This window comes from Pelodiscus sinensis, chromosome 17 (assembly GCF_049634645.1).
Source record: "Pelodiscus sinensis isolate JC-2024 chromosome 17, ASM4963464v1, whole genome shotgun sequence".
Classification (NCBI taxonomy): Eukaryota; Metazoa; Chordata; order Testudines; family Trionychidae; genus Pelodiscus; species Pelodiscus sinensis.
Window position 1 is genome coordinate 36,423,312 of NC_134727.1, and position 17,528 is coordinate 36,440,839.

The following is a 17,528-nucleotide window of genomic DNA, read 5'->3' on the forward strand; positions in this document are numbered from 1 at the left end:
AAGTACTGGTTGGGGGCTTAATTGTGCCCTGCACAAATGAATGAACAAATAAGTATGGGATAGTATGGATGTACAGCATTGCAGCAGGAGCCCTGGGGGAGGAGGGTTGATGCTTTATTAGGATCATTATTGTTTATTTCAACAAAAAACCCCAAACAAACTAGGGTTGCCAGATGGTTTAACCAAAAATACCGAACACAACCCCCTCCCCCCGCACCAAAAAAAAAAAAAAAATTGGGAAAAAATTCTGTTGAGAAAAAAAAGAGGGATACCAAAGTTGTTGAGAAAAAAAGGACCCCAAGAGTTATTAAGCGCAAAAAAAAAAAAAAAAAAAAAAAGCATGGCCCCTTTAAGAAATGCTTTTGAGGCTTTTTGGTCCTAATAGGCTGCCAGCCGTCTGCCATCTGATCTTTTTGCTCCAGGTCATTCAGAGCCCCTGCGGAGCCAGGTAGGAACCCAGTATTTTCGCTTCCTGGCCGGGAAAAAAATCAGAAAATACCGGATATTTTAGGTGTCCGGTATTTTCTAAATTTTTTTACTGGAAAGGTGAAAATACCGGATTGTCCGGGTCAATACTGGACACCTGGCAATCCTAAAACAAACCCATGTTAGAAGCCAAGTCAAATCAAACACACATATTAGGAAGTTCCAGAATTAAGGTTGCCTGTGCAACCTTAATTTAGCCCCTTTATGCCTGTGCAGTTTGATAGTCTTTAATTACATGATCGCATGCTGTTTTTTCCCCAGGTCCCTCATTCAGGGCACAGGATGGATCTACTCTGGGACCATTCAGGGGTGCCTGGTGATGTAGATTGTTGTCTGCTGGATCCCTGTTTCATTTGTTGCAGCAGTTGGAAGGTGTGTAGAGAAGGTTCACCATAAGGTTCAAAGGAAAAGGTCATCAGAATATATTAATGTGAGCAAAACAATGTATTTCCCCCAGCTTCATTCCTGGAACTGACTGACTAAATTTGGCTTAGTTTTTTTTAAATACTCAGTCTGAGGCAAACACTGGCATGGAAGATTTCATGGCAAGGTTACACTTTGGCAAAGTGATGAGCAATTGAAAACAGGTTCTTATAATGGCAGCTTTAATAATGGTCAGTAATGCCAACAGCCTTGTCTGGAATAACTCAGTTGCACGTAGCAGTATAATCTTTTCCATCTATGTGCAGGACAATGTTAATGTGCACCAAGACATACATGCATGTACACCACCAGTAGTGGTGCCGATTTTTTTCTATCCATGTGCAGAATAAATTTGTGTGCACCAAGACGTATGCAAATGTGCACCACCAACAGAAACAAAACGGTGGGCACTCGGCTAATCAGCTAGGTAGTGTTTGACTCTCCCCTGAGTGGTCGCACAAGCGCACTGAGGAGTCCCAACCGAGACTGTGTGATGCTAGATGGTGTACAAGCTCCTAGCAAGATACTGTCCCTGCCTTAAAGAGCTCTCACACTAACTAGGCCCGAGTGTCAAAGGAAGCATTATTATCCGTATGGGCGAATTTAGTGTTTTTCCCCAGCCTTGCACGAGGAGTCTTTGTCACAGACAGGACTTGAAGACTGATCCTCTGAGTCTTGGGTTAGTAACTTCATCTCAAGAGCTCCTGAGATGCAGAGAACGTACCAGCTGTGCACCTGCATTGTGATGCAATAGAGGTTGTGGATTCCGTTTCTGCTGTCCGCTCCGAACAGCGTTTAAAGAACAGTAGCTGATGGGGAGTTGGGGTATCAAGCCTATGAGGGCGCGGTTAAGGGGATGCGGGTCATGTGAATTCTTAGAACCACAAAGTCTTTTGAAATTATCCTTTTCCCTCCGTCCCGCCCTCTCTCCGCCTACACGGATGCCGGGAGCTTACATTTCAAAAGCCACAATCGTTTGGTGAGTCCAGGTAGGTGGGATCATCTTGCAAAGCCTCTCTTGGCCTGGGGAGACCTGTTCATAATCCAGCTGAAGGAGCAGAAATGAGTCCTATTGGCAGTCACATCAAGGGAAGAGCCCATGGTCACTGGAGAAGGGGTTCCTGGCACTGCAGGAAGGCTGAGGCATTCACTTTGAAAGGAAATACCAAGGATCTTGTGACTACAGGTGGAACCTCGCTAGTCTGGCACTCTCTGGTCTGGCAACTTCTGTGGTCCGGCAGGATGTTAGTTAGCCAGACGTCCACTTTCCATGGGTGTGGCCAAGTTTCCCGTGGTCCCGTGAAGTTTGTTTGTAGCCCCCAGTCCTGGCTATCAGTGTTCGGTGCCGTTGTTTAGCTCTAATTTACCCCAACGTGTCCTCTAAAAGCCCAGCAAGCAGTGGAAGTGTTGGTGAAGCTGCTGGACAATTCTGACCTGTGGTTTGGCACTGGTCAGGTCCCAAGGGTGCCAGGTTAGAGAGGTTCAAGCTGTAGTGTCCTATTGCAGTGACTTCCTTGGGGAAGCACCCAAGGACGGGTGTAGCCATAGTCATTGCAGGGGACGGAGGGCAGTCCAGCAATGACAGTGGTTTGCTGTGTCGCCTTCGGAATAGCTAAGAGAATGGGCGAATTGGGTTCAATTAATTCAAAGGAAGCTTCTACTGGCTCTAGTCGGAGTGGTGTCCAGTGACTCCATTGCTGAGTTTCCCCTCCCTTCGCCTCCACGTGCAAGTAGCAGGCAGTCAGGGAGCAGGTTGTGCATACACCTTGCAAAACCGCCTGCCCTGGCTGTGTCTGGAGAAGCTGGCTCACAACTCTTTTCTTAAGGACAACAACAAACTTATTGTGGAGTAGCAGTTGGCCACCGGCTCAGCAGCCGGGTCCCAACAGATCTCCTCTGGGGTAACGAAAGGAGGATCAGAAGGACTCACGTCAAGCTTTGGATGGTGATGGTCTTCATCACTACTAACCCTGCCGTACGTGTCGGTTTCTTTTTAAACCCTTCCAAACACGCATAAAGGAGCAATGAACCATAGGTTTCCAGGATAAGAGCAGCTGCTAAACTCCACATCGGACCAGTCCCGGTTGTGGGCAATGCTTGGGGGTGAATGGATCATACCCTCTCCTGGATATACTGACCAGCAGACAGCTCCCTGCCCCTCCTGCAGTACCTTCTCTGTACCCCACTGTGAGGGGGCGAGGCAGCCCCGCACTGAACCTACAGGGCCCAGCCAGGGTTACCTGGCTGCAGAGGCCCCTCCCCCACAGCCCTACTGAGCATGCCCGGGCTGCAGCAGGGCTATAAAAGCCTGGGCCAGGACTCACTCAGGGGAGGCAGCCGAAGGAGAAGGACTGGAGAAGGGAGCTCTCCCTCAGCGGTTGCCAGGGACTCCAGGAGAGGCTGGAAGGAAGACGGAGGCGAATCAGTGCAACCCAGAGACTGCCTGCCGAGGGGACGCCGGCCTGGAGATCGCAGCCAGCTGGGCAAGTCCAGGGGAAGGAAGCCCGGGGATCCAGGTAGGAAGTGGCCCAGGGCAGGAGCAGGAGCCGCCGCTCCCGGCCCGAGAACTTTGGCGCGTTTCGGCTGGATGGCCCCGCCGAGAGAGTGACCCGGTACCTGGTCGCTCACAGGGCCCTGGGCTGGGACCCGGTGGAGTAGGGGGGGCCCGGGTCCCCCTACCTGGGGTGTGCCCCCGCTACAACGACAAACTGCGTTGTGGACTCGGCCTTGCTTAATGGGCCAGCTATAGACTGTTTTGTGGACTCGGGCCAGGGGGCCTTAGCCCTGCTTAAAGGGCCAGCTGTAAACTGTGCGGACTCCGGCCAGGGGGCCTTAGCCCTGCTTAAAGGGCCAGCTGTAAACTGTGCGGACTCCGGCCAGGGGGCCTTAGCCCTGCTTAAAGGGCCAGCTGTAAACTGTGCGGACTCCGGCCAGGGGGCCTTAGCCCTGCTTAAAGGGCCAGCTATAGACTGTTTTGGGGACTCAGGCCAGAGGGCCTTTGGCCTGGCTTAAAGGGCCAGGGAGAGACTGTATCACAAGGGGTCGGGGACCCAGGCGGGAGGGGCCCGCCACACCCCCCATTGCAACCTGATACTTCAAATCTCCCTCCCATCCCTTGCCATCCATCACTGACCCCACCCCTCCTGCATTCCTGTTGGTGGAAACATCTGTGTTACCCAGGATCTTGTGCATCCGCCGTGCATAGGGATCGGCTTTGCTCACTGACTCAGAGGGAGAGAACTAGAAGGGCAGAGGCCCATGGGTGGCTACGTACATTCTGGGCACTATAGTGTCTATGCAGGAGATAATGCTATGAAATTGGGAGTGGGGCCTGTTTTCGTGGCCAGCGAGAGTCTCTCTCTTGGCATACTAAGAGATTTGGGCAGTCTGATCCTAGGACTGCATTGGCATTTTTTGTCTCTGTGTCCCACTGGTGTCTCACAGATGTTCTGTGATCCACCAATTCCCCCAGGTCTTTCTCCTCTCTTGCTTCCAGCAGATGAGCCCCTGGTGTGTAGCAGAAATGTGTATGATTCAATGGGGAAGTGAATTCCATCCTGGTAGTAGATCTAGTTGGGGGGCGGGGGCGTTAGATTGCTAAAACCCTGTGAAATAGCATCTCAAATTCTTGAGTCAGAAGCCAGCAGTCAGAGAAGCCCCTCCCCCCCAAAAAACCCTTAAAACCAATAAATAGTCTGGTAGCACTTTAAAGACTATCAAAACAGGTAGATGATATCATGAGCTTTCGTGGGAACAGCCCACTTCTTCAGATGACCGGAGTGTTGGAAGTCCAGAACCAAGACTAAATAAGGGAAGGGGGGAGGGTGGAAGGAAAAAGATTGGAGGGAGGGAGCGAGGGTAGACATTCATTAATGGATCTCCAAGTTGCTGTTTTGTTTCAGGCCAATTCCACAAGCCAAATACACAGAGAAGGATTGGAACTCCACTTCATTCTCAAGTTTAACTCTCATGCAAATGATCTAGATTGCGATATCGGGATGGCTCGCACATTATCAACCAACTAAACAATGAAGGTGCCAATGGGTCTTGATGTCTGTGTAGAATCTGATGTTAGTACTCTTCCTTTCCTAATGCAAACTAATGGTTCTTATCAGCCTCTTGTAACTATGTAGTCGTTAAGGTGCTAATAGATTATTTGTTGTTTTTTAAGTTTTTCCCATTTCAGACTGGCTGGGCTAACCCTTTGTAACTTATCTACCCAATATCCTCTTCCCCCCTCTCCAATTCGCCCCCCTTCCCTTATTTATTTTTGGATCTGGACTTCTAACACTCCTGTCATTTGAAGAAGTGGGCTGTGCCCACGAAAGGTCACAATACCATCTACATGTTTTGTTAATTTTTAAAGGGCTACCAGACTATTTGTTGTTTTTTAAGTTTTTCCTGTTACAGACTAACTTGGCTACCCCTCTGTTTTAGAGAAGGGATGAGAGGCCCGATTTGGACTCTGCGTATACCAGCGAAACCCTGTTGACTGCAGGGATTAATCTGGGTTCGTGCAGGCGTGAGTGATCTGGGTTTGTGTTGGCTTGAGTGAGAGCAGAGTTGCTCCTGGTGTCACCTGGTGTCCCCGGAATGTTTGTTCTTTATGCCTGTTTTCTTACCGTTGTTCTCGCAAGCCTGGATCATTGCCGCTTTTGTGGGCATAGCCCTTTGGCAGGTAGAACTCATGTCCCGTGCTGGAAATACCGGACAAATACTGACTTCCATGTTGCCAATGCTTTACTTTTCCCTAGTCGTGTTAAGAAAATCATGAATATTGCAATAATATTCCATTCCTGTCCCCGGATTCCTATCAGCTCTAAATTTAGAAATGTTAAAATCCAAAACATTCTGGCCAGCTCTCAGATTGGTTCACAAATGGGGAGGGTGTTGGTGGGGGGGTTATACACACATTGCTTTGACAATTATCCTTTTCTCTCCCCAAATTTCCATTTGTATTGGCTTTGCAACCCACCCACCTGCTATCAGTAAGAGAGTCATTTACCTCTTAATAAGCTGGCAGTTGTACCTAACAAGATGTTTTCCTCCCTTACATGTCTTGCCAGCTCTTTCGCTATTTGCTCATGGATCCAGGGTTAGTAGGTTATCCCAGGTATATTGTGTCCCCTCTGGGTGAAATTCACCTCCGCATGGAGAGCCAGCATAAAACCCCTGTGTGTGATCCTGCATCATGAAATTCTAGTTAAATCCCTTCAACATTCAGTCCTTTTGCTTCTTTATCTTGAGACTTCCCCATATCCTTAATTCCTTCTCACATTTTCTTTACCTCCATGAATTGCCTTCTGATCCTCTTTTCTTCTAAAGCACACAGACATACCCCCTGTCACCTCTGTGAATAAAATTAGTTTCTCAAGTTCCTGGAAAACTTACCTTCATTTTTACTTTGATAGTTGGTCCCCAAATTCTCCTCACAATAGGGGAAACCTTAAGGCCCCCAGTGACACTCAGGGTATGTCTAGACTACAAGCTTTTGTCGACAGAGGCTTTGTCAACAGATACTGTAAACAAAGAGCGTCTAGACTACATCCAGTTCTGTCGACAAAGCAAGCCGCTTTGTCAACCTGAGAGTGTAGACGCAAAGGACAGTATAGATGCAATAACACCTTCTGTCAACAACTCTGTCAACAAAAGGCGTTATTCCTTGTAGAATGAGTTTACTGTCGTCGACAAAACTGCCGAGTTCTGTCAACGTTATGTCAACAGAACTCGGCAGTAGTGTAGACACAGGCATAGTTTTGTCGACAAAAGGCCACTTTTGTCGACAAAACCCTGTAGACTAGACACGCCGTCAGTCTCTAAATGCAGAACCACCCTGTGTAATTTCCCAAAGCCTGCAATCACCGCTCAAGTTGGATTCCATTTCTAATATATTTTTCATCTAGATTTTATACCCAAGAGGGCCATATCCAGATTTGTCTCACCAAATTAAAATCCTGAAATTAAATTACTGTAAAAAAGGAAACAATCTCTTGAGTTTAAAATAATGCCCCCTCCCGCTCCCGATAGAATAATCTCTCCCCAAATGAACTGTAGAGTTTTCAAAGGAGAGTTAGTGGTAGCAGCAAAGTATATTCGGTGTCCTGGGAATCCTAAATCCATTATTGTCATTTTGTTGTTTGGAGACGTGCTAATGAGGAACCAGTGCTCAAAGAACTCTGACTGTGTTTCCTGAGATAGAGATTCAAATAGCGAGTGCAGCAGTTCTAGCCTTTTAGATAATGTATGGAATAAATAAAGCTTTTTAATTAAGTCAAGTTGGGAACCTTCCAAAGGGTTCTCTAAAGCAAATTTCTATCTAATTCCTCTCTTTCTGTGATAAACTACAGGTTGCATCTCTCTAGTCTGGCACTCTCTGGTCCGGCAATCTCCGTGGTCCAGCATGCTTTTAGTTAGCCAGATGTCCACTTATCATGGGTGTGGCTGTGGTCCCATAAAGTTTGTTTACAGCCATCGGTCTTGCTCTCAATGTTCTGTGTTGTTATTTAGCTCTAATTTACCCCTAAATGTCTTCTCAGAGCCCAGGAAGCATGGAAACGTTGGTAACGCTACTAGATAGTATTGACCTCCCATGGTCTGGCAAATTCTCTGGTTCAGCATTGGTCAAGTCCTGAGGGTGCCGAGCTAGAGAGGTTCAGCCTGTACTTTCAGACACATACACAGCCCAACTGATTACAGTTACAATCATTCGTTAGTAGTTAATCCTTTTACACGTGCTGTGAAACCTAGTGCCCTGGAGAAGCTCGGGACTGAATACCTACTTGTTTGCTGATGGCAAAGTGAATAGGTCAATGCGGATCTCTGTTTGGGTTCTTGTAGTGCTGGTTACACAGAATCCATTCCGTCCCTGGAGAAACAATGGAATGGATGCTAATTCCTCTCCCTCCCCCCCCAGCGTTGATTTATTCATATTTTTTCCACATCTCATATTTCATGAAATGACTCTTGACTTGCACTGTGAATAGTCCTGTGGCATTATATACTTGTCACTGGTATAATTTATGGAGTGATGGAAGGGTAGCTAGTGGGAAAACCTCAGCACAGACCATGTAGCTAGAACGAAAGCATACCGTTATTTCTGTTAGAAACTAGAGGGGCAGGTCACAAGCTAATTACTTTCAAACCTGCAAGTGTAATTACTCAGCAATCTGCAGGAACCTTGAATTACTGTTTATTTCCAGGGTCTTGGCCAAATAAAACCTCTTTGCTTCCGATACCTCGTGTGCAGTAAAAATATCTAGCTATATTTCACCGTATCCTACCTAGGTTAGTTTGTAGCCTTCTTGCATCTGGACCAGGGTGGTAAGGATGCAAGCAGAGTGGGACAGGAACTGGATTTACTGTGTCAGGGGAATGTCTGTGACTTCAAACATTTTTCTGCTCTGAAATCGAACAAAAAGCAAAACATTTTTGGCTGTGAAACACAGCGCCTTTTCATTTTGATAAAAATCAAATCATTCTTTTGTGGAGCTTTTCAATGTGTTGTTTATGTATTACAAAAATCGGCTTGGAAAGAAAAATTTAAAAAAATCCATTCTGACATCAAAATGAGATGTTTTGATGTTCTCAGAATGCCTTATTTTCACTTTCTATTAAATTAAAATTTGTCAAAAACCAACACATTTTAAAAATATGTCAATTTTGACACAGATGGCAATTTTCATGAAAACGTGATTTAAGACACACAAAAATTCATATTAGCTCTGCCAAATGCTGTTAATGCAATTCTAAAGGGGTCTAGGAATAGAGGCCCACGTTGGATTTGGGAGAACTCTAGTTTTAAATTGAGTTGGGATATTGGCATGAGCAAGAGGTCCAGTGCATGTGACCAAAACGGATGAGATAATGAGAAAGAAGAGTTGTGTTACACTTGTCATGAGCCTTTGAAACACCAGGAGTTTTCTTCCATTGATGAAGGTCGGCCGCTTTCCTGCGTGAGGATATCTAGGTCAATGGAAGAGTTCTTCCATTGATCTACCAGCATCTCCAGAGAAGGTTGCTCACCACAGCTCCTTTGCTAAGGGGTGAGAATTTCTGATTCAGTATCAGCAGCTCCTGTGTGGAGATGCCTTTGTCCACATGCTCCCATTGGAACCTGAAATGGCAGAATGTACATTTTAAATCAGGCGTGGGCAAGAGGCTACCAGCGGGCCACATCCGGCCTGCCAAGCTACCAGATCTGGCCTACAGCTGCCTCGCAAGGACCCTTAAGCACAGTGCAACTGTCTCTGCTTTAAATGTGGCTGCTGGATGTTGGGGAAGGAAGAGAGAGGCTTTGTGCTCTGTCCCGCTCCCCTCCCCCCAGCAAAATCTCTCAGCTTCCATTGGCCAGTTTCTGGCCAATAGGAGCTGAGAAATTTTGTTGGCGGCTGGGGCAGCCAGTGAAGCCTCCTGCCTCCCCCCTGCCTGCCCCCACCCCCACCTGGAGCAGAGCCATGTGGAGCAGCTTGCCACTGAAGCTCAGGTTCCTGCAGGGCTGCTGGCTGGGAGCCACGTAGGTAGGCACCTCCCGGCCAAAGCCTGCCTCTCACACCCACCTCCTCTCCCCCCCAACTGCCTGTGTCAGGCCACCACCCAAACCCTCTGTACCCCTTTCCACCTTTCTCCCAGGTCAAAACTCCCTCTCAGACCCTGAACCCCTCCTACAACCCTCTCACCAGGCAAAAATCCTTTCCTGCACCCATACCCCTTCCTGACCCTGCACCCCATTCTCCTGCCCCAGGTCAGCACCCAAACCCTCTGCACCCCTTTCACCCGGGTCACAACTTCTTCCCAGAAACTAGACCCCTGCCTAGAGCCCCTCCCTCAGGCCAGAATCCTTTCCTGCACCCATACCCCTTTCTGGACTCTGCACCCCCAGATCACCCAATCCACTGCCCCAGATCACAACCCTCTCCTTCACCCAAACTCTCTCTCAGATGCCACACTCCCTCCTGCATCCTTGTCCCCTCCCGCAAGCTCCCTTCTGTACCCAACCTCTGTCCAAGACCCTGCACTCCCCCCCCCCCCCCCCGGTAGAATTGCAGTCCTTGACCACTTGCCAAAATCTGGGAGTGGCCCCCCATTACAAATTTTTGCCTGCCCCTGTTTTAAATGAAATGCGTGTCCACTTATGTCTTGATAGAAGTATTTGGGATGGCTCATCGCCGTGGTATGGAATCTCAGACCATCCCAAAGATGAACACTCTTTGTCCTCCCTGTTCAATGGGGAAGTGTGCACAGAGGTGGAAACGGCAGCCAGGTTTTCCGAGTCTCAGGCCATGTCTTCACTAGCTGTGCTGGAGATCGCTCTTCTGGCATTTGACTTAGTGGGTCTAGTTGAGACTCTCTAAATCAAATGCTGAGGGTGGCCCCAGTCAGCGTCGGTACTCCTGGCAGCTGTGAGGAGTAAGGGAAGCTTATGGGAATGTTTGCTCCCATTGGCATCCCTCTGTGAAGGTAAGCCGACTCCAGCTATGTATTTTATATAACTGGAGTTGTGTACCTTAACCCGACCTTCCAGGTCTAGTGTACACCTGGCCTCAGACTTTGTTCTGTGTCTGAGCTACCAGGTCACTCTTCTTCCCAGAAGCAGTAACACCACTTTTCACAAATAATGGTTGGTTCACATTTTGTGGAAAGGGACGGAAGGAGTGAAAATGGGATGAAACTGGATTGCTTGTGCTGTGTATTCACAATACAATGGACTAGTGGAAACAGACATGCTCTGATTTTCCAAGCACAAATACAACTTTTCTGGACAAAACGTGGAGCATTGTAGTGCATGTCCTTTAGGCAGAAGAAAATGCAGCCTCTGCTTGTTGGTGCACCGTGGCAACATTTTTCTTTTACACCGTTTTCCCCAACCAAGGAAACAATTAATTGCTAAGCAGATTGAATTAGGCAAAGACGATTTATTTCGGCTGTGTGTGGTCTAAAGGCTTTTGTTAGGTTACAGGGAAGATTTGGGATCCCGGAGACTGGAAAACAGCTTGGCTGAAATGTGGAGAAATCCCATTCAAGCCTCTCATTACATCTCCATGCATATGATTAGACGTGATTATTAAGCAAAAGACAGCTGGGTCTGTTTAGAATGGGATACAGGGCAGGCTCTGACATAGAGCTCCTCTTGGCATTTGAATGCTGGCCTGTTTGTAACAGATGCTAATGCTCTTATCTTGATGCCAGGAGATTATCCACACCCCTTGCTGTCTACACACTGAAGTGAGGATCCAACCATAAGCCTCTTAACTTTGAATACAACATGAAATGGGTTGCGGTTTATTTTCACTTAGAGAAACACAAAATAAACACCCCCCAACCTCAGTCTTTGAAAACAAAGCCACAATGGAAACCAAAAGCAAGCTGGGGTGGGGAGAGGTTATGGCTGGACAGTACTTCTTTGAGCACCAATGCCTTTGTCTGAATTCTGAAGATTAAGGAGGTTTGGGCTTGCTTACATGGGAAAGTGTTAAAATGTTACATCATCGAATTAGATAATTCCCCCGGTGGTGCCTCTTATTCCAGAATAAGAGTGGCTGTTTTTTATTTGTTTAGCTTGAACTGCTTCCAAAATGACATAAAGTAAAACAAAAAAAAATTATGAGGAAGTGGGTTTTACCCATGAAAGCTCATGAGCCTATATACTTTTGTTAGCCTCTAAGGACATACCTTCACTCTGTGGAAGAGTGCTACTGCCACGATCCATCTTCCGGGGTTTGATTTAGTGAGTCTAGTTAAGACTCACTAAATTGAACTCAGAGGGTATCCTGACCAGTGCCTGGTACTCCTGCTCTTGCCAGAAGTAAGGGAAGCCCATGGGAATGTTTGCGTAAGCTGGGCTTAGGGTAAGTTAACTCCAAGTATGTATTCTACGTAGCTGGAGTTGTGTCCCTTAAACCGAGCTGCCAGGTCTAGTGTAGACCTGGCCTGAGGTGCCACAGGACTACTTATTGTTTTTAAAATGGAAAAAAGCTCTCTTGTTACAGAGTAAGAGGGTCCACATGGGGAGTTATACTGGTAAATTGATAGCAGCTGAATTACATCTCTTAGCTTATACTGATATAACTTTCCCATCTAAGACAAAGGTATCAAATCCCAATATGCTCCCCTTTGCAGCTTTGCAAACATCCTTTTGTTTCATCAGTCTTCAGCCTCAACATAATCATTGATTTTTTTTTTTCTCTCTTACAAGTTACAAAACTGTCCAAATGGTGTTTTGGGGCTTAATTCCTTGCCTCCCTACATCTGGAGCTGTTGTAGACACCTGTGCATATGACAACTGGAAAATTCAACCACATCAGGATTCACTGCTCTCAGACCCTGGTTGGCAGTATTTTATGACCTCATGGAGCAAGGTGCTATGCAATGGGGAATCGGGTCCTGGGTGGATGTTACTGTAAGTGTGCATGTGCAGGAGTGGCAAAGCATATGTATTGTTTACCTCCAAAGGAGTCTGAGTGCTGTAAGCTTATATAGACACTGAACTAAAGCATTCTGTAGGGGAAAAGCCTTTATTCTGCTAGGGGTGAATTTACCAGCCACTAATGTTCCCTCTCCTTTTTCCAGCCATGTGCAGAATACATTTTGTTATGTGCACAAAGGCATGTGCTGATGTGCATCACCTATAGAAACACTTGCTGGGTGTATTTCACTGTCCCATGTAGTGGCACTAAGACCACTTACACAGAAACAAAAGACAGGATTATGCAGCACTTTAAAGACTAACAAAGATGGTTTATTAGGTGATGAGCTTTCGTGGGCCAGACCCACTTCCTCAGATCAAATTGTGGAAGAAAGTTGGCATGACCATACATACCAAAGGGATACAATAAAAAAAAAGTGAACACATATACAACTGACAAATCAGATTTTAGAACAGAGGGAAGGTGAGGTGGGGAGGTTAGTGTCTATGAGATAATGATATTAGGGGTGATAATTGGGGAAGCTATCTTTGTAATGGGTAAGGTAGTTAGCATCCATATGGAAAGTGTCAAATTTAAGCATGAATGACAGTTCTGAGGTTTCCCTTTGTAGTCTGGTGTTAAAGTCTCTTTGAAGCAGGATACATGTAGTTAGGTTGTTGAGACAACGCCCAATCTGGTTGAAATGACAAGAAACTGTTTTTTCTTTGTGAAACTGCCTGATGTGTGATTTGTATGCGTTGATTCTTTGGCAAAGTGTCTGAGAAGTTTGTCCAATATACATAGCAGATGGACACTGTTGGCACATGATGGCATAAATTATATTTCTGGATGAACAGGAATATGTGTTCTTGATCTTGTAACTGGGGTGGTTAGGTCTCTTACACAGAGAGAGAATAAGCTGCACAGACTTAGCTGAGAGCCTGCTGGCTTTTAGCTCAATTGGTAGAGGCTTATGCACTAAGTTCCAGAGGTCCCAGGTTTGGCTCCACCTCTCAACATTACACGTTCCTCATGACCATAGAGCCGACGGGGAATTGCTGGAGTGCAGAATCACCCTACTTCCATCAATCCCAATCCATACCTTCCTTCTTCTGACCTGTGTTATCCTCGATTACCCCCAATAGAAACTCTTCACTCGGACTATTGGAGAAGGGCAAAGAGGCCTCCTGGATCAGGGGATGTTCTTGAGATGGTGGGAGTCTTGATTCCATCCTACAACTCTCTTGACTCAGCCTTGCTGGCCCAAAGGGCTACTGGGGATAGCTGTTTGTCTGGCTCAGAGGCCATGTCTACACTATGTGGAAGGTTCACTGTGCCATGGTTGATCTTCTGGGGTTCGATTTAGCGGTTCTAGTGAAGACCTGCTAAATCTAACTCAGAGGATGCCCCAGTCAGTGTCAGTACTCAGAGGCATAGCAAGGGTGTTATGCACCCAGGAGCAAGGCAAAATTCTCCCCCTCCGCTGTTGCCGTGTGGTGGGGCCCCAAACCTGTCGCATGGCTGAGCCCGACCATGGGAGGAGGCAGGGGGAGCTTGTACCACGTCTTCACCCACCTCCTCCAGTTTGGGGCTGGGCCCCCGCATGCATTAAACTGCCGGCAGAGATGGAGGATGGTTGGGGTGGAGGTGGGGAGGAGGTTCCAGCTGGCGGTAGTGGATGGAGGAGGAGCAGGCAAGCTGAGGGATGACAGGGGGAGTGGAGGGGGACTAAATTGGTGTCCCCCTAGCATGGCACCTGGGGGCAAATACCCCTCCCCCACCACCCCCTCACTCCGTTCCTGCTAGTACTCCTGATCCTCATGAGGAGTAAAGGAAACCAGTGGAGCGCTTGCTCCCATCGACTTCCCACTGTGTGGACAGCGATTTAAGATACGTCAACTCCAGCTATGTAATTAACAGAATGTAGTGGTGCTTCCCCCATTTACACCAAGGATCACACCTGTAGGCCTCTCGGGAGTCATAGAAGCTCAGCAGCACTTTCCAAGGGGTCAGTATTTCTCCAGGGCCTGTGGCTGCTTGGGTCTTGCCCCACTGCCAGTGTGGCACAAATACTCCTGCTTTGCACATGAGATACCCTCATGGGACTGAGACAGGGTGACTCCATTCTGCCCCCGGTGGCTGCGGTCCATGGGGTGCTGCCTAGGGCTGAGAAAAGCTGAACCTAGATTTAAGAAAACAACAACAGCCGCCTGAAAATGATCTGAAATGTCATTTCGTCCCCAGCCCTTCCCACTTGATTAATTACCTCACCTTCCGCAAAACTCTCTCTAGAAAATCCTTCTCTCCATTAATTACGAGAAATGCCTTTTACCTTCATTAGCAATGGCATTCTTCAAATAGGCCCATTCAAAGGAGGAGGAGGGGATTCATTCTGACTGGCTGACTCTTCTTTGTTAATTATTCCCATGCTCCCAAAGCAGCAGTTAGAGAAAACTCCATCATTGGCGAGAAAAGTTTGGCGTTAAAGCACTGGCTGGAGTTTATTTTATGTTAGAAATGGCAAATTTGGGGCTAGCAAGCGCCATGCTTGTGCAGTGCTTGCCACCTTCCAAACACTGGATGGAGGACTGACTGACTAGTCCTCACAGGCTGATAAATAAACACCATTATCCCCTGTCAAAGGTATTCCTCAGTCTGGCACGATGAATGCAGAAGTCGGGGGTCTGCAAAATCAACCCAAAACCTGATTTCTACAAGCTTTGGTACAAAAACTCCCCCCAAAATCCTCATACCCGGATTTTGGGGAATCTACTACCATCATCAAGTGCTTTTGAACCCACAAACGGGGGTGGACACTTGAAACCAACCCCAGGACACCCCAATCTCTTTTCTCCAAAGAGCTTGAAAAGAAAAGAGAAAATACGAGCTGCAGTCTGTAGACGCTGTCCCATAGACAGATTTTCCAGGACACAGAAATGAACTAATACCAGGTTAATTAAAAAAGAAGAAAGAAGTTTTATTATTAAAAACAGTACGCCAGTTACAAGCATAGTTGGAATGGCTAGATGGCAAGAGCCACCAATTAATATACTCATGGAGGATTCCCCCATGGGCCAAAACTTAGTTGCAAAAGAGAGGAAAAACCATTTCTAACAGCTCAGACATCAGATCCAAATTCCCAAACCAGAAAGCAATAAAACCTGATGGATTTATCTAGACTTTACGCTATTTACACATTATGAAGAGTCTTTTTCTTGGAGAGAGACATGTCTTCTGTCTCCCTCAGTATCTAGAGCAAACTGGCTCAGAGACAAAGGAGGGAAACCCCCCAAATTCCTTTGTCTCAGTTTGAAATCCCTAGCTGCATTTCTATTGGCTGACCGCTACCTGACTAGGTACAGGAGGGGAAATAGTTAACCTCTTAGTCCCCAGGCTGCTGGCCATCCCTCATGGCTGTGACATCCCCGTTTTACAGGGAGGGGAAACTGAGGCAGGCAAGGCTGGTTTCCTTTTTCGAGCTCAGCCAAAAGTAAAACAGATTTTCAGATGTTCTTAAAAAAACCTGAAATTGTGAACAAACCAAAACCAAAAATCCCACCACACACATACAACAAACCAACCAACCAACCAACCAACCAACCAACCAACCAACCAACCAGACAACCAACCAGACAACCAACAAAAATCCAAACTAAATCAGCCCTCAGCATGGAAAATTCCAACCCAAATGGTTGACAAAGTTACAAGCAGTTAAAAACAGAGTCTTATGAGGGGAAGTCTGAGGTCCTGTCTTCAGTGAAAGGAAGGTCGCTGCTGCAGTGATTGATCTTCCGGAATTCAACTTAGCAAGTCTAGTTAAGACTCACTAAATCAAACTCAGAGGAGCATCCCCTGCCAGCCTCCTCTACTCCTCCTTTTGTGAGGTGTAAGGGATTCTGACAGGACTGTTTGTACCCATTGGCGTCCCACTGTGGGGACACCACCAAACTTGGCTTGCGGTAAGCTGACTCCACCTACGGATTCTCCATAGCTGGAGTTGTGTACCTTAAGCCAAACTGCTGGATTTAGTGTAGATCTGGCCTCAAGCAGCCCTAATTGTAGGCGTTGCTAGCAGTGCCAACTAATATGAGATAGCTTTGTAAATTCCAGTTGATAGCAGAATGGCTTTCTGTAAAGGGTATTTTCTATGTTCCTAGTAAAATTTGAGCTTGCTAGATTTTGTCTAAACGCTCTGGTGAGCTGGGAAAAACGATCACATGGTTAGAACATAAGAACGGCCATCCTGGATCAGACCGAAGGTCCATCTAGCCCAGTATCCTGTCCTCCGACAGTGGCCAAGGCCCGGTGCCCCAGAGGGAATGAACAGAATATGATCTGCCTCCCGTCACCCATTCACATCTCCTAACAAACAGGCTAGAAATCAATACAGCCTCACTTTCTTTGTGCTTGCAGAGGAAAATAAAGCCCTGGAGACTGATTTGTTTCACTTGGCTGAGGGATGCCACTACATCAAGTGCTGGGTTTCCCAAACTGTTTATAATAATTGCTAAGATGTTCAGTGTTTCAACTCCAGGGAACTCTATATGTAATAGGGAATTCATTATGCATTAAATAAATACATTGATTACAAAGAGGCTATTCATTGTAGAGTAAGCACACTCCTTCTTCCATAGATGATAAACCTCAACAAAATCAATCGGTATTTCATTAGCATGAGGAACAGTCATAATCAATTTTGATTGGTTGGCTGGATTTTCTTGATTTCACGCCAACGTCTATAGCCATTAAAATCATAGGCATTATTTTATCATAGTCTCATAACATACACAGAGTGGATTGTATTCAACTGGCTAATGTAGGTGTCCCTCTGCTGGACAGAATGAGAATGGCTGAACTTTGTGTCATAAGCCCTATATTGCAAATAGCTAATGAGATTCTTCTCTTGCTGAAGGGAGCTGGGGTCAGTCTCTGCTTTTGGAGCAGGAGGATCTGAGTTCCCTCCCAATTGTCTCTGTCAAGCTCTGAGTGGCCTCGGGATGCAGTATGGTGGGCAACCAAGATGTTCCTGGATGGCCAGATAATGCACACGATGTGTTTAGCACACCGTGGAACCCAAGACATCTGGGTTTTGTTCTCAACTGTCACAGAGTCACTAGGAAGCACTTTGCTCCCTCTGAGCCACCAATGAGATCGGCTTCCGGATGGGCGGATGTCAAAGCAGAAATACCGTGTTAGACACAAACCTATCACTCTACG

The 17,528-nt window shown here is 46.7% G+C and overlaps 1 long non-coding RNA gene across 1 annotated transcript in view; it reads left to right on the top strand.

The window, feature by feature from the left end:
- The first annotated feature begins 1,737 nt into the window (after positions 1 to 1,737).
- LOC102447734 (uncharacterized) overlaps positions 1,738 to 17,528 on the top strand; it is a 166,979-nt gene continuing 151,188 nt past the window's right edge. Inside the window, exon 1 of the long non-coding RNA XR_012896402.1 lies at positions 1,738 to 1,898. This is a non-coding gene — a long non-coding RNA (uncharacterized LOC102447734). The remainder of the gene's footprint in view (positions 1,899 to 17,528) is intronic.